Below are 18,793 nucleotides of genomic sequence, written 5' to 3' on the forward strand. Positions count from 1 at the left end.
GAAATGTTTCTAATAAGAAAATAAATGAGGGTCATTCTTTGCACACGTGACACGAGTTGTATATGTGTGTAAGTGTACTTTGTACTGCCTGCTGGTTACGTGCTGAAGGCACGCGTAGGTGTGCAGAACGGGACTTGTTCTCATACCTGTAGATATGGAGGCACCTGTGATACATGCACAGTCATATGTGACCAAGCCCGGGGTTGTGATGCCATGGTGTCCAATTGTTTATGCACCCCACACTGAAATAGAAAAACCTCAGGACTGTCAGGAGTAAGAGGCCTCACACATTTTCCCCAGAACACCACATAAAGAGGAGTTTTGTTACATTTTAAAATCCAGTGTTAATATTTACTACTGGAGAACCCTTCTGGAAGCATGAAAACCTAAAGACTTAGGCTTGCGGGCAAGGTCCTTCTGCATTTAAAACACTGTGCTCCATGTAGGGCTAAAGTGCTAGTTGACAGCAACTCAAACAAAATATTAATTTTTTTGCGTGTGTGCCTATTTTCTTGGGGGACATAGGAAATAGTGAATTGCATAGAGATAAGCATCCTGAACGGACTCTTTTTTTACATTTTAACTTCACTGGAGAAATATATTGTTAAATTTATGTACTTAGAAAAACCTAACAGTGTGGCTTACTGAGAATTGGAATAAACAGGCCTCCTGTTACCATCTTTAATGGTTATTGTCAGGCAAGGAAAAGAGGATCATTTCTTGAGAGATTTTTGAGCTCAGTTATGCTTTGGTACTTCCTTCATTAAATCACCTGCTTGGATTTTCTGGTTTGGGAATATCTGGATTGGATTTGTATTTTAATTAGGGTTAAACTGTTTATAGATTCCATTGTCTTACAGTAAAATAAAACTAAAACATTAAGGTGAAATCACAACTGTGATGTTCTTTTCACTTCATATTTCCTAGGAAGGCCTGTTCGCTAAGCCGCTTGTTTAACCTTTTCATGTTTTCCAGGCTCTCGTTTCTGGATTTGCTTTTGTTGTTCATCCACCACACTGCTGCAGCAGTAAGCAGTTTTCTTAGATGATAGACATTTTTTTCTTTCTATGTCCATTGTGTCTTTCTGAAATTCTGTGCCAACAGGAACAGGGATTTGTCTTGTGTTTTTAAAGGAAAAAAGTCAAGAATCAATTACATTATTGTAGATTTTTACCATTTTTATTTTCTCTGCAAAATATAAGGCAGGATTTCCTCACTCTTGTGATCGTGGCGCATTCTGCAGGAAAATAGCCAAGTAGAATCCCTCCAAGCTCCTGGGCACAGGCTGCTCCCAGGCTCTGCCTCCCAGCAGAGCCCGCGTTAGCCATCTACATACTGAATCCGATGTGCACTTCCAAATTTGAGATATAGGCATTTCTGCCTCAACTCGCTAGCTGCAATTTTAAAAGGTGTGTTCTAGTATATGGTAAATATAGGTCAAGTACTTACATGCTTATAAATTCCAGTTTAAAGCAGGCACGAAGGCGTGGATCTATAGGAGCGAGTGATGGGCACAGGCTGACTCGAGTTTTAGAAAATTTGGTTATAAAAAATGTCCTCAGTTTTTAGTTAAAAGTAAAGTGCATCTTCAGCAAGATCATATGATGAAATAAATTAAATCAGCAGTGAAGGTCAGTATACATTCTGACTTGGGAATGTGAACTTTTCAGAAACCTGTATTTATTACATTTTACTATTTTTAAAAGCCAGCTGCAAGATTCATAGCAAGAAATGGCACGACATACCAATGAATGCTGAACTGAAGTGAAGGCTCTTTTCAAAGTGGTTAATATGCCTTATTGGCAAGTCATCCCTGGTGCCTGTGTCATTGTTATAGCTGGCTTTAAAATATATGGATTTAAAACGCAAGTATTGTGACTAATATTTATTTCAAGTACAGAATGTGTCACAGCAGTAGGGCATCCTATTATTAATGCAGTAAACTGTGTAATACTCTATAAGAGCCTGCCCTGCTTCAGTTCTTAGCTACATGAAAATAACAGTAAAACATGTCTGTTTTCTCCTGCCTTGCTTTATTGTTACCTGGGAAGGTCCTGGCATCGAGAAAAGCCAAATCCGGGCAAATAATATGACCATAAACAACACCTCAGCATTACTGTGCTGTGCACAAATCTCCTTGAACTGCCTCCAAACTTTGAGAATATATACATATGTATATAGATTAATATATATGTATATATTTTAAAATTCTTAAATTGAGGGAAGCTGCTATAACTCTAGAAAGTAATGGGAAATAAATATTCTAAGTCAGCCAGGAAGTGATTCAGATTGTTAGTGCTTGGTGCATTGTCTGTATATGAAACACTAATATTCTTAATGAAAATAGCGCACTGGCGGTTTTAAAAGGAAGCCACGCACAAAGGTCTGTGTTGTGTAGCGGCGTGGCTTGTGTGCTTGGGTTAGAGGGGGGTTGTGCTACCTTGCAGCGTTTTATTTTTGCAGTGGAAAAGTTGCCTGACTTTTTTTTTTTTTTTAAGCAGGTATTGAACTGGTATTATTTGTCAATTTAAAATCAGTAATGAGAATTTATTTTAGAAAAAGGAAGCAGAAAGGATCTCATACCTAGGTGGAGAGTAGGTGCGGAGAGGCAGTTTGTAACTTGTCTTTTCTCCCTACTTTTCGATAACTGGAAAAATTAGTGTCTCAAAAGCTTTCAAGGAGAACTAACTTAAAACTGCGATGTTCACAAAAGATCGTTGTCTCCTTTTTTTTCTCAACTCCTCCTCCTCTCTCTACGCAGAGCTCCGAGAAGGTGGTGGAATGGGGTCGAGGGATGGTCCAGGGCTTGAGCACTCCAGGAGCTCAGGTTCAATGCTGGTGACAGCCACCCTGTCCTGAGATCATGGGAGGGGGTTTTCGTCCTCCTCCTCTCTGGCTTATTCTAAATTATGCAAAATGAGATGCTAACTATTTGCTCCAGGCAGACTATGTTTAAACCCAGTTCTCAAAGACTGCCCCCTCCACCCCCCTATTTTTTGTGGAGACACATTCGAATCCAGTAGGTGCCCATGTACATGGTAACCTAATCCCAAGGTTCTCAAGCAATTTTCTGAAAGTAGGATCTTGTTGTGGTGTTTGGCTAAATTTCTGGGAGTAACTGGCTAAAGGCATTAGACTACTGAGAGTCTGGCCTATTCCCAAAGGGTCTCTGCAAATTAATCACCCTGTGAGCTAAATTTGTTTATAGACATATTTGGAATGGAGGAGATCCACATGGGATCCTTCCCTTCATTTGTTCTGTAGAGCACCTGCTCGGAGTATTCTGTGGTACACCTCCCTGCCCCCCAGCACTGCGGTACTTGATATCTCATGATGGGTGTGAGGGTGATGATGAAGATAATAATACATTTATTCCTCCGTTCTTCCTCTTGGGAATTCACGGCACTCAGTTATCTCAACGAGAGTGGAGGCGGTACAAGGGATTTAGGGATACATGGAAATTATATATATATAAATTCGTTTGTCTGTTTCTATAGCAATTGCTTCTTAAAAATAATTTAGTAGTTTAATACAAAAGCAGTGGATGGGTTTTTATGTGCTCGTATAGGGAAGATTTTTTTAGTTTCACACATGTTCAGTTTTAATGGGTAATAATTACATCTTTGTATTTTGATGTCAGGCTGGTTATGAGGCCTAATTCTGCAGGCAGCCTCCTCATTGATTTGCACCTAACTGCTGATTTTAGAGAGAGGGAGTTGCAGGCCAGGATCCCCTTCTGTTTTTCAGACAAGTTAACACATAAGTGGCTCCTTCAGTTCCATTTCGACAGACAGTTGCTTTCCTGGCCTGTCTTCTCCAGGCCCTGGAATCGAATATACATATGGTTTTGTGGTTGGGGCTTTTTTGAAAGACAGATTCCTTAAAAAAAAAAAAAATTGTCCCCCACTCCCTACCCCGCCTCTCTTGCTAGGCATCCTTTTCCCACCTCCTCACTCGAGTTTGTAGTTTGCAGGCCTGATTCTCTGCAGCCCTGGCCCCGCATGTGCTGGGAAAGCAGTAAAAATGAGCACTAATCAATCTTCCAGAGAGAAGCAATGGGCATTAGAAGGCCGCTATCCTGTGACTAAACACACCCCCTTTATGGAGTGTTGGTACTAATAAAGGCCAGCTTATTACTGAGGCAGAGACCAAAGCCTGGATGAGGTCAACCATGACTGACAGTCATCAGTCATTCTTAATGATACTTTTTCCCGTGCTTTCTAAGGGATTCTGAGCAGAGTGCAAATCATTCGGGGTCATTCATAGTTCATGTACCCACAGATGGCAAAGGTTTTGAAAGACTTCAGTTTAAACTTGTAAAAAAAAAGAAAAGATCCTCACTTTTTTTTTTTTAAAGGAAGGGAAAATACCCCAAAACAAAACATAGATTTTTCTTATTGGAACGCTTTCATGTTCTTTCAACCTAATAGATGTTTTACACACTACGGTGCTTGTGCATTATTAAAAGAGACATAAATTTATGTTTTATGACGTCTGTCTTCTTTAATTATTACCTTTGATGTCTATTGGTGACTAAAGAGAGCTTAACAGGATTTCTTTCTCTTCTTAAATTTCGCATCATGAAACCCAGCTAGTCCCTGACAGATGTCTGTTCCTCACCTTCAGGATTATTTTATAAATCCCTTTCTGATGAGCGGAAGTGTCAAATCAAGGACAGGTCATAAAGTAAAAGTATAAACCTTTTAAAGAGAGACCTTGGTAATATATAAACATTCTGCACACTATCTGAATTTTTTATGGACTAAAGAAAAATTATATTTCAGCTGGAGGAAGGGAGAAGTTTAAACATCAGCCCAGATTTTAATGTATGATCCCCCCCCCCCCCCCGCAATACTCTTATTTATAGCCATCTAAGAAACCACTGGCTTTATCGGCTATTTTAAACATTTGGACTCGATTTGGAGCCTGCCTGTTAATTGTCCATGTTTAAATTCAGAAGGTTGACTTTGAATCAATGCTTGCACACAGTATAGGATACAGGGTGGTGGGGAGGGGTGCGGCGGGCATTGGATGTAGGATAGAGGCCTGGGTCTTTGTTCTTTCATTAATCTCTTTTTCCCTGTTCTTTCTCAAGCCTCAGTTTCCTTCTCTGTAAACAAAGGGCTTATATTATTAGAGAATTCCTAATGCATGCTATTCTACAACCATGTGATCCATTGCACCCATCTTTAGCACCCCTGAGTTGGAGGAAGTCGCCGTCGTGAAGCAACAGCTGTCCTTTTTTTTTTTTTCTTTCTTAGAAAAGCTGGTTGTACTTAGAGAATTTGCTTTTGGTAAAATTTGAGTTTATTTCTACTTATGAAATTGGAAATAAGCTGAAATCAACAACTTCTAGGCCCTCCTGCCATTTTCATGTCAAGGCACATGGAGACATGTCAGTGCACGTGGGACGCGGAAGCTGCACAAGGGGCGTTCTTGGGTGTGGACGTGCATGGTGGGCGCACAGGCCTCTAGGAAATGCTTCCTGGGTTCATGGGCACCTTCAATCATGGATGATGGGGCTGGAAACTTGCCTATAGCTTTTTAAAGAAAAATTAAATATTTTGAATTGAATTCAGCAATTTCTTGAACACCTACTGTTTGTGAGTGAGGCCTGGCGGTAGGTGAGCATGGCGTGGAGCTCGCGGGAGGGTTGGAGATGTGATCGCTTCTGTCTGTGTGTCAGCGTGATGGCCTGTCCACGCCGCTTTCTTCTGACTGTGAGCTGGCCCATCTCTGTACGCTTGCCCCACAACCTCAGCATGCCCTTTGGAACATCAGAAGTCCCCCACAGCCTCAGCAGGTCTTCTGAGAACTAGGAATTAGAGCCCCACTGTCGTGGAAATCAACTCGTCATCAAGTAGGGCCGACAGTGAGACAGCTGACCATCCTCCACATTCCGAGCCTGAAGGGGAAAGGTTTTCCCAAGGAGAGGTGCTGGTGGGCTCGCACGCCATCCTGAGCACAGCAGACAGCAGTTAATGCAAGACGATATCTCGGTGGCGGGTTTTACTTAATGTTCTTTATTATGAAGAATAGCGATACCTCAAAGCCATACATTTTTTGAGCGTAGCTTCTCCATGTTGATTTTTCTTTGGATGGGTTGCTTAGAACGGAGCCAAAAGAGCGCCACTTGGTGGAGAGGCAGGTTTGCACTTTGCCCTGTTTTTGTGTATGTGGATGTCAAATGTCAATTTGTTTGGTAAAATGTGAAGCTGAATTTATAAATCTGTGCTAAGCAATTAGTTTGGAAATTAGTGCTATCTCTAGGAAAATCCCCTTAGCAGGCATCAGATTCAAACGATGCAACTCAGTAGGTGTGGGGGCAAAACTGCAACATATTTTCAAGGCAAAATCTTACAAATATAAACATTATATCAAATATAAACATATGTTTGCAGTGTACAAATGTCTTGCATATTCAAAGCAAATAAGTCCTGATGGGGGAGGAAAAAGTATTTGGATGTAGCCGTTATGTTTAATTTTCCTCACACAGTCAGTAGATAGTCTGTGTCTGCAAAGGATTGGTCCTTTCTTGCTCCCCACTCACCCAACTCTGTGGTTCTAGAACCTTCTATTCATTCCCATTGGTGAGCCCATGAAATCTTTGATTCCTTCTTGATTGCTCTCTGAAGACGCCTATCAGGCACTGTCTTATCTGTTTGTAAAGCAGCTCAGGCCCCAGATTTAAGTCATGGGTCTGGCTACAAGTTAGAGTGTGATTAATAATTGACTAATGTAGCTTTTATTTATCACAGGCTAGCACATTTCGCCATTACTGAGTTAATTTATGTTAAGTGTAAGCTGTCGTTCAATCTGTTTTTCAACTTTTTTTTTTTTTTTTTAAATCCTAAGTCTATCTTTCACTTTTGGAGAAACAAAATCCTCATACAGGGCACAGACACACTCGATGCCAAAAAGTTGATTTCCTTTTCCCTGGAGCCATGCATCACCAGCCCTCCCAGCCGCAGTGTCAGCCCCTGACAGAATGACATGTGTCATTTATCAAAGGGGCCAGGCCGGGCCTTGGGAAACGCCGCCGACAAAGCCTGAGAGAGTTCATTTTGCAGTCCCTCCTACCCTCTGTGAGCCCCTTGCCAGGAAAGCCTGTGATGTTTCTGTCTTCAGAGCATTACTGTAAGTCCTTCAACCTTCACAGAATTAACCCTCCCCACCTCAGCCCGCTGCAACAGCTCCGAGGTCCTGCCTGGGAAGGTTCTGAGACCCAAAGGAGTGATTGTTCCAAGCCCAGGAACACACAAGCCCCCGGCTCTGTAGGGACACCCCATGGAGTCCCGGCTTTCCGTGCAGAAAGCATGACCCTGGTGCCCCTGCATCTCCCCACTTTCTAGCAGGCTTTAAGGATTCAAGCCCTGAGTAATACTCAGTGAGACAAGGTCAGAGGCATAAAGAACCAGCAGCAAAGCATTTCCCTGGTATCCAAATTCGTAGGTCCCCCACTCCTGCGGCAGAAGTTTGGTCTTCTGTTTTTTTTTTTTTTAGAGTCTGCCTAATAAGTGTTTTACTCCAGGCTATTTTTGAAACCACCTACTAAACCCGATAGATGTTTCTTCTTTTTCTCTGTTGCCTAGAATTTGTAACCCCATTCCCGCCTGCATAAAGACAGTGATGAGGTTCGAGTCTAAAAGTTGCTAAAAAAGGATATTTTGGAGGAGGAAGAGAAAGGGCCATTTTTGCCCCCAGATTGTTTACTTTTTATATAAGTTCCCAAACCACTAGAAAACCACCAGAAAGTGCAAAGGAAAAAAAAAATCAGCCAGAGGAGAGCATGCTGTTAAAGTATAAAAGCATTTGGCTAAAATAAATGTTTTTTTTCCCTTGAAGAGTAGAGTTTTGCATTGTAATCATGTGTGAGAATGTGAGAAAAGTTATTGTTTCTCTCATCCCCGCCCCTTTGTACTTTGTACAGTCCCTACCACACTGAAGTTATTTACAGCATCAGATACCATTTAAAGAGATAGTGAAGGAGACTGTTGCCTTCGCCAGGAACTTTCCAGAAAGAAGTCCTATAAATTAGCCATTGCTCAGGAGTGGCTGTTTCCTAGGCGGAGCTAGCCCTTTCATTTGTCTGCATAAGGCTAATTTATTTTTGCAGCCAGATGTGGGCTGACAGCCATCACTCAGGGCTTCCTTCCCCCGCCGTTAGGAGGTCTGGAAGACAGTCACGTTCCCCATTTTGCAGAATCCCCATCAACATTATTGAAGATGGATGTATCTTTAAAGCAAAGATTGATTGTGGATATCGGAGTTATGGTGTCATTTATCATGGTGAATATTATTTAGACTTGGGTTGTACAAGGCTGTAACTTGAGACACAGCCAGGGGAGGGACAACCTGAAAACGCGGATCCATGAACTTTAATGGATGGATGCTTTTTTCACAGCTCAACTCACTATAGCGTGATTTACTTTTCTTACTGCAAGGAAACAAGCATTTCAGTCTTAAAGGGACAGCATGCCAGTGGTCCTGTTCCGTGGGTTCCACCCGGGAAGGCATTACCAAGGGCAGTCAGAGCCCAGGCAAAAATGCTGAGAAGGCGTGAATGGTGCAACAGACTCTGGCCATAGACATGTACATTAAAGATGGCTTTCCAGATGGATCTCCTCCTCGCCATCCTTATAGGACCCTGATAGGGTTAGAAATGGAGATGTACCCCAGAGCTCACCATTATCAGGGCAGCAGTTAAGATGCTATTTATTTGAAGCCAGCTAGCCTCTCCTAAGTGCTACAGATAGCGGCCATTTATATTTAGGAAGACAAATGAAGCCCAGGCTCTCCCGTGTCAGGAGCATGATGCTGTGGGGAGAACGCACAGTTATCCTCGTATGCCTAAAGGTAGTAGCATATGCAATACAAGCAGTCTTGTCGACCTAATTAATATCAGTCTTTTTCATTTTGCTTCAGGATGGCAGCGCTATTGACATTTGCTCAGTAGGGAGTTGGTTCTAAGGGAGCAACAGGATGGTGCATCCAAAGTTGAACCTCTCAACGGTTGGTCCTCACATCTCTAGTCCTTGAAAATGGTGGAGATGGTCTAGTGCATTTGTCCTTTCTTCCAGGAGCACGGATCCCAGCATCTAGGCATTCACTCAGACACCAGGGAACAAGGGGCATCCCACTTTATTTCTAACGAGATGCTTCATGTACCAGAAACCTGGGGCTGCTGGTAGCTATTAGTGGCTTAGGTCGTGGCCCTTTGGCCCCTAAGGCGTTTTATTTGTTGCTAATGTTGTTTTATTTCATCTTTCCATTTCAGGGGTTTTGTTGCATATGGTGGATAGAGGAGCTCTCAAAGTGAGTGAGGGGTTGGCCACAGTCAGCCCTGGGCGGGGCAGGTGTTGGGCGTGCTGCCCTGGCCTGCGTGCAGCCATGTGACATGCCATCCCAGGGCAATCTGGGGGTGGGTGCCACCCGACCTGCAGGCCCTCCTCAAAGCCCACCTCAGCTTTGATGCTCAGAGAGTGTGGCTTGCACTGCAGAGCCTAAAAGCCCTCTTTGGCTTTTTAAATAGGGAAGGTTTCTTGGAATTGTACAGTCTGTTAAACGAAAGTAACTTTCTTTCCAGGATTGATGCATCTCATCTCTGGGAGCTTCCGGTCCGATGGTGTGAACTGCTTTCTAGTATAATGGCCCACACTGTACGCACCATGCAGGGGGACCCATCGGAGCACCTGTCTCTGTCTATGTGATTGCTCACTGACTTGTTCACGTCCTTGTAGGCACTCTGCTCCATAAGGGCAGGGCCATCTTGTTCTCCTTCCATTGTCAAGAGTCCAGCACGGTTCCTGGCTCATAGTCAGAGCTCCCGGTGCTTGTTGAGGGACTGAACCCCCTCCTTGGGGAAGCCCTGGCTCTTGCGAGGACAGGTGAGTGTGACAGTCTGTGACATGCGGTCTATGACGTGCCGACCCTGGGTGCTGGCGATAGTAGGTGAAAGAAGAAAGCAGGAAGCTGTTTTTGGTTTCAAAGTGCTAACCCAAGTCAGGCAGTGGACTGGTTTTTTTGGAAGCTACCTTCCATGTAACATCAATCTAACCTAAAAGAAACAAACAAAACCCAGTGTAACAAGAAAAGGGGGCAAAGAAAGATGGTGAAAGGAATTGCCCATGCCTCCTTTTGAATGTTAAGTAAAAACAGGAAAATACCATCTGGAAAAGTAATCTGTTCATCATTATACATCTACTTGTGGAAATGCTCATAATGGTGGTGATACTGGGTATTTTAGAGGACAAATACCAAGACATCCTCTCAATCCTATTATGGTTTATAGGTCTGTGTTTATTTGCAAGTTAAAAGCACATTCTTGGCCTTTTAGGAACATATGACATGTCTACAAACAGGAAGTAGTTTATCAAATTCATATGAATCATGGCATCTATAGTGTTGGCCGAGGTCAAATCATTACACTAAATGTATTGTAACCGTTATTAATGCACGGGGTCTCCTGCCATCTTTGTGATGTAGGACTGCCGTTTCCTGATTAAAAGCTGTTTGGTGACGAGAAATTCAGCAGCTCCTGTCCGTCCTGGAGTGACTGACAGGCACCCAGAGCTGCCGTCCCTGCTGGAGCAGTGTGTTCCTAGGAGCGCACCTTACGGAGGGTCCTGAGTGCCAGGAAATACAGGAAACAGGAAACAAAAACAGAAGTGACTCAACTTTCGCAGCCACAACTGTGCATCCATAAGGAGGCCAAATTTATCACGGCACATTATGGAGCTCAGCAAATGTCATGAAAACCATTGTTTTTTAATTTTTTTCTTGGAGAGTTTGAATGAGGTGATTTATGGTAGTTATTCATCTTAAGGGTCATCCATCAATTTTTAGTTGCTAGGCAATCAACCCAGCAGCTGTTTGCTTTGAATCAAGCTGCAAAGTTGTCAGTCACCACACGCAGGTATGACCTTAGTGGTTGCAAACATCATGCGTGCGAAATTAAAGAGACGTCATCTTCTTCCCTGATTCCCCTGACTTCCCCGTGATTTGTGGAAGTGGTGCGAACCCTTCCTGGCTATTACAAGACAAATAAGAACAAAGGAGGGTGTGGAAAATTTCTTGACTGGAAACTCACAGATACTCTTCCAACGCTGTATTTTACCCAAGTTCCCTATGTGAGCTGCATGGGATGGATTATAGAAGTAGTGCCATCAGTGGATGGGAGGTGAACCACTTGATTTATAATATTTAAATAAGCCAGTTAAAAAAAACCTGTCAGTTCCCTTGTGGGGAAAAACCAAATATCAGCATTTCTCAATGTGCATCCCAGGCTGGAGGCCAGCCTGATGGTGTTTTTGGGTTGGCTCTGGGTGGCATGTGAGGAGATGCAGTTTCTCTCCAGTGGTGGAGGGTGGGAACTGTGCGTGGGCCTGACAGGCTCTGGGCAGATGAGGCGCTGTAGGTGCCTGGCCCAAGCCTGGCACAGAGTGGGTGCCCAGGTGGTGCCCACTTGCTCCCTCTGCTGAGATCTCAGGCTGCTGTGCTGGCAGGGGCAGCTCAGGCGGGTGTGGCCCTGGAGCCAGGCTGCCTTTGCCCATTACCACAACGCTGTGATCCTGCCTGGGGCATGGTCCTTCGGAGGTCATTTCCACAGCTGCTTGGTGTGAGTCCTTCTCTGGCCTGGGGCTTCTCCCCAGATCTCTGTATTTTTGTCCACTACACCAGAACACTGTGAGTCTCATTAGCATTGTTGACCCCAAGAAGACATTTCTAGATAGCTGTTCCTTGCTGGCTCGTGTGTAAACAGTGTTTCCTGCCTGCACTCTGCAATTTTATTTATTTATTTATTGATACAGAGTCTCGCTCTGTCCCCAGGCTGGAGTGCAGTGGTATGATCTTGGCTCACTGCAACCTCTGCCTCCTGGGTTCAAGCGATTCTCCTGCCTCAGCCACCTGAGTAGCTGGGATTACAGGCACCCACCACCACACCCGGCTAATTTTTGTATTTTTAGTAGAGACAGGGTTTCACCATGTTGGCCAGGCTGGTCTCTAACTCCTGACTTGGGTGATCCTCCCGCTTTGGCCTCCCAAAGTGCTGGGGTTGATGATAGGTGTGTTCCACTATGCCTGGCCCACTCTGCGATTTTAGATCTTCACAGGGCTTCAAAAATTATCCCTAGGAAGGAAAATAAGTGCATGTGATGCCTTATTTATTTATTTATTTTTGAGACAGAATCTCGCTTTGTCACCCAGGCTGGGGTTCAGTGGTGTGAACTCAGCTCATTGCAACGTCTGCCTCCTGGGTAGCTAGGATTACAAGTGGTTTTCATGCCTCAGCCTCCCGAGTAGCTAGGATTACAGGCCACAATGTCCGGCTAAGTTTTGTATTTTTAGTAGTGACAGGGTTTCTCCATGTTTGTCAGGCTGGTCTCGAACTCCTGACCTTGGGCGATCCACCTGCCTCAGCCTCCCAAAGTGCTGGGATTACAGGCGTGAGCCACTGCGCCCGGACTTTTTTTTAGTAATTGAGGCTAGATTTCCCTCATTTTGAATCTTTCAAGCAGGAATTTTACTTTGCCTCTCAGTTGAGTTTTAATGCGTCTACACAGATAATTTACACCAATAAAGCCAAATTTTAGGGGACTATGTGTTGTATACTAGTATCTTTTTACATTTGATAGTTTCAATGGACTTGATTTTGCTGATGGCCTTTTAGACCATGTAGCTGTAAGATGTTTTGCATGTATTTTGGAAAGTCTAAAATAAGTTTAATTTGGAGTTAGGTTTGTCTTTCTCAACTTTGCATTGAGAGAGAGATATATATCTTATTTATTTAGTAGGTATTTCTGAGGGTCTGAAACACATCCTTTTGACAGATAGTTCTGCACATTGGAAAAGAGAGTTTTCTGATCTAGGCTTTTCAGGCGCCAGTTCTATTTCTGGACTCCAGGTAAACCCTGAAGGAAGTGGAGTGTGCCCCTAGTTCATTCACATTTTAAAGATGGTCCCACATCTTTTACTTGAAATCCTTGGGGCCAGATATGTTTTGGAATTCAGAACTTTTCAGATTTTTGAAAAGAAATTTAGTGCATATACTGTATATTTTGCAACATCCTCAGCTTAAACATGAGATTTTCTACAGATAAATGGATTAATAGTCACAATACTTGGGTGAGGAAAGACTGGCAGTAACCTCATGTCTGTTCTGGTCAGGTTAAGTTTGCCACGCACAGTTAGGAAGACTCTTCCAATTCTCAGGGCTGCCTGTGGTGAAGGGACTGGGGGTCTGTATTGGTGCACAGCCCATTTCACAGGACGCCTGTCCCTATTTCTGTAGGGCTGGTAGCCTGCCTGTGTCCAGCAGCCTGGGAGCAGTTATGAGCTGGGCCACAGCCTCAGCAGCTCTGGAACTCCGGGCTGCTGTCATAGTTTTCTGTGTCGTAGGAGTTCTCTTTGGAGTTTTCTCCCATGTTCACATATAAAAGTGATATCAGTTATATCTGCAGTCTGCTCCGTTATCTCTTTAAATCATTGAACTGTGGAAACATATTTTACATCCCAGTATATTCTCATGAGTCTTATAAAGTACAAACTTTTCTCACTTTTGGGGGAATTTGGAATTAGTATTATGGCACACTTTACTAAGGAAAAACCTGAAAACTTCCCCTAACAACGTTCCAGGATGTTTCTGCTGATTTTCATGGTGAATGTATAAATACAGTGACAATACTAAAAAGAGCACCCTGCCAATCATGTCAGCTCTTCAAGAAATATAAGAAGATGGATGCCGATGTTATGTGTGTTGGGTGTGGATCACCAGTTGTTAACGTCTGAGAAGCCCAGATGTGTTGGGATGGTTTCTTGTTTTATTTTATTTTTTGGAGTAGGGGGACATAGTATGAGTCAGCCTAGTGGATTAATGTTGGAAATCTGCAAGTGCTCATAGCTTCTGCGTTTACAGAACCCTGAAAGAGAAACTACCTGTTTGCTGGTCTGATAATCCCTTTCCTAGTGGCCTTCCTTTTTGAGGAGTGACGTGGGGCTTCCTCACACTTTTCGCTTGGAAGGACTATTGCATACTCTGAATTGTCGAAGTCTACCTTGCAGCACCTTTTTTCTAGCGAGCATCCGCACGCCCGGCTTGCACACTGTGGAGGATGCGGTTCACTGGGTGGGAAGACTGTCTTTATGCAGTGGTTTGGGAGGATTAATTAATTGATTTTTAGATGCTTTTACAAACCCTTTTGGTGACTCGTATTTGCACACATACTGATGTCCCTTTTTGCCGTCTTCAGAGCTCTTTGAAATGGAGGGCCACACTGGAGGCTTTGTTCTTTATATTCCATTTACCATCATTTAGAAGATACTAATTTTAGATGGGCTCCCCTCTACACACAGAGAGAGAAGCTGAAATCTATTCTGCAAGTGTGGGGGAATCTTGCACGGCAACAGCCACACGGCCAGTGAATACATGATGACCGGAGCCGGAGCCTGTGGGCCAGAGAGAAACGGGGCAGCCTGGGAGCCCTTTATTCAGAACTGGGATTGTGGGTTCCCTGCACACCTACTCCCTGCGGCCGCCCTGGGCCCTCTCCTTAACTCCTTCTTTTCCTTTCCCTGCTGTCTTTCTTTCCATCCACTTCCTTATCTCTTGCTGCCATCTTCTCTGGCAATTTTCAGCGATACTTTAGCTTTAGAAGTGTTCCTCGTAAAGTTTTTGCACAGTTTTAAAAGTTATAATATTTTGCAGCATTTTGTGCTCTTCAGAGGACAATTGCTCCAAAATCTAATAAGTCATAATAAACATAGTTCTGGAGGATGGGATAGTGGCGATGCTCTGGGAATAATAACTGCTTTGCTAGGGCTTCTGCATGGTTATTTGAAAGGGGTTTTTTTTTCCCCATTAAATTTTGCATCTTTTGTATATGAGATGGTCTTCATTATTGTGTTTTTATGGTATTTGGTTGGATACCAACTCAAATTAAAAAAAATGCTGTGAGGTTCTGGATATTTCTATTAACTTTCCTGTTAAATATGACACGTTCACCCATACATATTTCTATAAACTTAGTTCAAGGGTTTCAGTAAAAATATTTTTCCTCCTCCCATTTGCTGTTCATAAAACACTCGAGGGAGGAATTGTTTCTGTGATATTTTAGATGGGTTTTACAATAAATTGTAGATATTGTGGTGCACCGCAGTGCCTTTTATTTCATTTTCTCAGTAGACCCAGCGCATCGAAAGATTTTGTGTATTGAAAAACTGCTTTTGATGAGTAATAATCATTAGTTTTTCTTTTTTTCTTCCAGTAGTAAAGGTGTAGACCCCAGCCCCCAGGGTTCCTGGTGCTTGTGAGCCGTCAGCGTGTCACACCCGTGTTGTGAGAGGTTTCCATGCATTACCTCCTGCGCGTGAATGTGAGGGTTTAATCAGCACAGCCTTCCTGAGCATAAATCACGCTGCCTTAAATCCTTCTCGGAGGAACCAAGGCGGGGATGTAAATAAGAAATAAATATTGACATTAAACGTTTAATCCCCTTGGTTTCCTGACATGTGGCGTTGGGTCCCTTATGCTCATTCTTGCCTTTCTGGAACCTTCCAGGGGGACTGCCGGTCGTACGTTGATGCCATTGGGTAAAGAACCCCACAGTGGCTTTGACCTCAACATCAAAACTTCCCAGCTCTATACCTGCAGAGAGGGTGTGTCTTTTCTTTTGCTGTTAGATTTCTCAACTATAAATTGGGATGATAATACCTGGGACTGATTCCTACCTTGTGGAGTTCATGTGCTCATTTCTCCAACTGCTGGCCCATTCATTTGTTTATCTATCCAATACATACTCATTTTGAGTACTTGCTTATTTCCAGACAGTTCAAGGACAAAGTAAAAGCAGCTAAGAAGGTCCTTGAGGTAATGGAGCTCACGGTGTAGCGGGAGTATTTTGAAGACTGAAGTGGTTATCAATATTAACTTCATATGAAATATTTTATTATGCATCCTGTGGATGTAAAAATTTCATTGAGCAATGAAATAAATGTTATCAGGATTGAATATGGAAAACAAAAATTCCATTTTCCAATTCATCTCAGCCGTCTCCTCCTCCATGCCTCCCCGTGGTTTGGCAGCGACCTGCCTCTTGCCTCTGCCTCCTCCAGCGTCTGTCTGGCTCCTTCCTGCTCTCCAGCCAGCTCTTCCATTCTGAGATGGGGAGGCCACTCCTGTGCTGCGGCGTTGACACTGTCTTCACTGTCTTCAGGTTCTGCGTTTCAGACCTCGCCTCCACACCCACATTGAACAAGCAAGCTTGCATGATAGGAAGCGTGCGTGATAGGAAGCTTGCGTGATAGGAAGCGTGCATGATAGGAAGTGTGCGTGATAGGAAGCGTGCGTGTGTAACATTTGTGGGGTGCTGGCCACCACCCTGCAGCCCTGCAGGTGCCTAAGGGTGCTGGGGCCTCCCAAATCTTTCCCCACCTGACCAGGGGTGTGCGTCTCAGCTGTTCTTCCCCCTGACCTTCCCATGAGCCATCACAGGAGGGAGATGGCGTTCTTTGGGCAGACCCAATTCTAACAGGTTCCCCTTTCTTTAAATCACACCACGTTGTAGCTGCGTCTTCCCCGTGCCTCTCACTGGGAGGGAAGGGGCTGGACAAGAAGATGGACAGCTGTCAGGTGCACCTCTTCTATCCATATCCCAAAGTCACATTGGCACCTTTTAGATTATAAAACACGTTTAAGGGATGACGTTCATTATTCTTTATAAATATTAACTGTAGCATTCTTCTGTTTTCAGTGTGCCCTTGCAAAGTGCCGATATCTGATAATAATAACAATAGCTATAACAATAATAACAGCAGAAGGTTTGGAGTTTAAACTCCATGGGGACAGGGGTTTTGTCCGTTTTGTTCATTGCCTGTACAGGTAGTGTCTGGAACACTAGCAGTACTGCCTGGCAAATGATAGGCGCTCACTAAGTATTTTAGAGTTGCTGAATTGACTATATTCCTGACACACTCCACTTACATTATATAATTTCAGTTTTATAGTTATCTTATTATTCTCTTCATTTATAGAGTGAGGCTTACGGAATTTAAGGTCCTATAGATAGTGCACACAGGTTGATGTCATAAGGTTACAGGGTAAGACAGATAGGATCATGTAAGTTAAGCCCAGGAAGGTCTGACTCCTTGACCTCTCAAACCATCCGTAAGTTGTTAAAGCTTTAGTTTTTGTCATCTGTTTCCCTAGACTTCTTCTCGGATTGTTGTGGCGGGGAATAGCAGTGGGCTGGGATTCGGGGTAGCTGCGTGAGCCCTGGCCTTTCCACTAGGCGGCTTCTGGGTGGCCGTTAGTGCCTCAGTTTCTTCAGACGTGTCAACAGTGAGTTCAGCCAAAGGATCCTGAGATCTGTTCTTGACTGAGAGTTGTGTGTCAGGGCGGTTCCTGCACCTTGGTGTGAATCTTCCTGTTGCTGTCATGTTCCATGTATGAAATAAGAACAGTCAGGCCAGGTGCGGTAGCTCATGCCTATAATCCTAGCACTTTGGGAGGCAGAGGTGGGTGGATCACTTGAGGTCAGGAGTTCGCAACCAGCCTGGGCAACATGGCGAAACCCCATATCTACAAAAAATGCAAAAATTAGCCGGATGTGGTGGTGCATGCCTGTAGTCCCAGCTACTCAGGAGGCTGAGGTGGGAGGATCACTTGAGCCCATAAAGTTGAGGCTGCAGTGAGCCATGATTGTGCCACTGCACTCTAGCCTGGGCAACCGAGAAAGACCTTGTCTTCAAAATAAAATAAGAACAGTCATATATCTTACATGCATGCATATATATGTGTGTATACATATATACACACAGGCAAACATATGTACACACCTTTTTTCTGTTTGTTTCTGTTTTTCTCTTGCCAGTGACTGCAAGTATTTGTAGGAGAGGCTGAGTGTCCTTGCTCACATCAAGCTCAAGGGTGAGAGATGTTTTTGGAAACAGTCCTCATTCTGAATAACTCACCATGCATCTCATTTATGAATTAGACTGAAGCCTTCTTTTATTTATTTATTTATTTATTTATTTTTGAGACGGGGTTTCACTCTTGTTGCCCAGGCTGGAGTGCAGTGGCGTGATCTCGGCTCTCTGCAAACTCTGCCTCCTGGGTTCAAGCGATTCTCCTGCCTCAGCCTCCCGAGTAGCTGGGATTACAGGCATGTGCCACCATGCCCGGCTAATTTTGTATTTTTAGTAGAGACAGGGTTTCTCCATGTTGGTCAGGTTGAGCACCTCAGGTGATCCGCCCACCTTGGCCCCCCAAAGTGCTGGGATTACAAGCGTGAGCCACCACGCCAGGCTGACTGAAGCCTTCTTAAACAGGCTTATACTTTGCTTGGAACTCTCCTCAGCTACCCACCGGTTACTGCTGTATTTGCAGCCTTGCACGTGAGAGATGGAAGCAGAAGTTTCCCCGTGGGCACTCAGGATGCTACTGGGTGCAGACATGCCCCGTAGACTAAGACTCGTTTCTCTGGACACCCTCTAACTGCCACGGGCAACTGTGACTCGTGATGGAACTCCCACCAGCGAGGTGTAGACGTGTAGTAGAGTCGTCGTAGGCAGCTCCTATAGCCACCTGTGCGGGGTACGTTGGAAGCTCTAAGATGACTAAGAATTGGCAAACTGGGACATGAAATCACAGTGATCTGGGAAAAGCGTCGACATGGATGATATCTGGTTTGTTTTCTGTACAGGGGGAGTGTGTTCTTGGAGTGAGACTAACTGAGAAGATCTTATCCAAGGCAGGGACCAGGCTCTGCCTCCCCGAAGAGCCCCTCAGTAAAGGCAT

At 44.0% G+C, this 18,793-nt stretch overlaps 1 protein-coding gene across 3 annotated transcripts in view; it reads left to right on the forward strand.

Moving 5' to 3' along the window:
* TSHZ1 (teashirt zinc finger homeobox 1) overlaps window positions 1-18,793 on the forward strand; it is a 79,170-nt gene that overhangs the window by 9,118 nt on the left and 51,259 nt on the right. The window contains exon 1 of one of the 3 annotated variants that reach the window (XM_024350942.3): window positions 1-18,793. This exon is cut by the window's left edge and continues 7,775 nt beyond it; it is cut by the window's right edge and continues 39,560 nt beyond it. The exons of the other annotated variants lie outside the window; for them this stretch is intronic. The gene's annotated coding sequence lies outside the window, so the exon portion shown is untranslated. 3 annotated transcript variants of the gene reach the window in all.

The sequence above is a fragment of the Pan troglodytes genome, chromosome 17, assembly GCF_028858775.2.
Source record: "Pan troglodytes isolate AG18354 chromosome 17, NHGRI_mPanTro3-v2.0_pri, whole genome shotgun sequence".
Taxonomy (NCBI): domain Eukaryota; kingdom Metazoa; phylum Chordata; class Mammalia; order Primates; family Hominidae; genus Pan; species Pan troglodytes.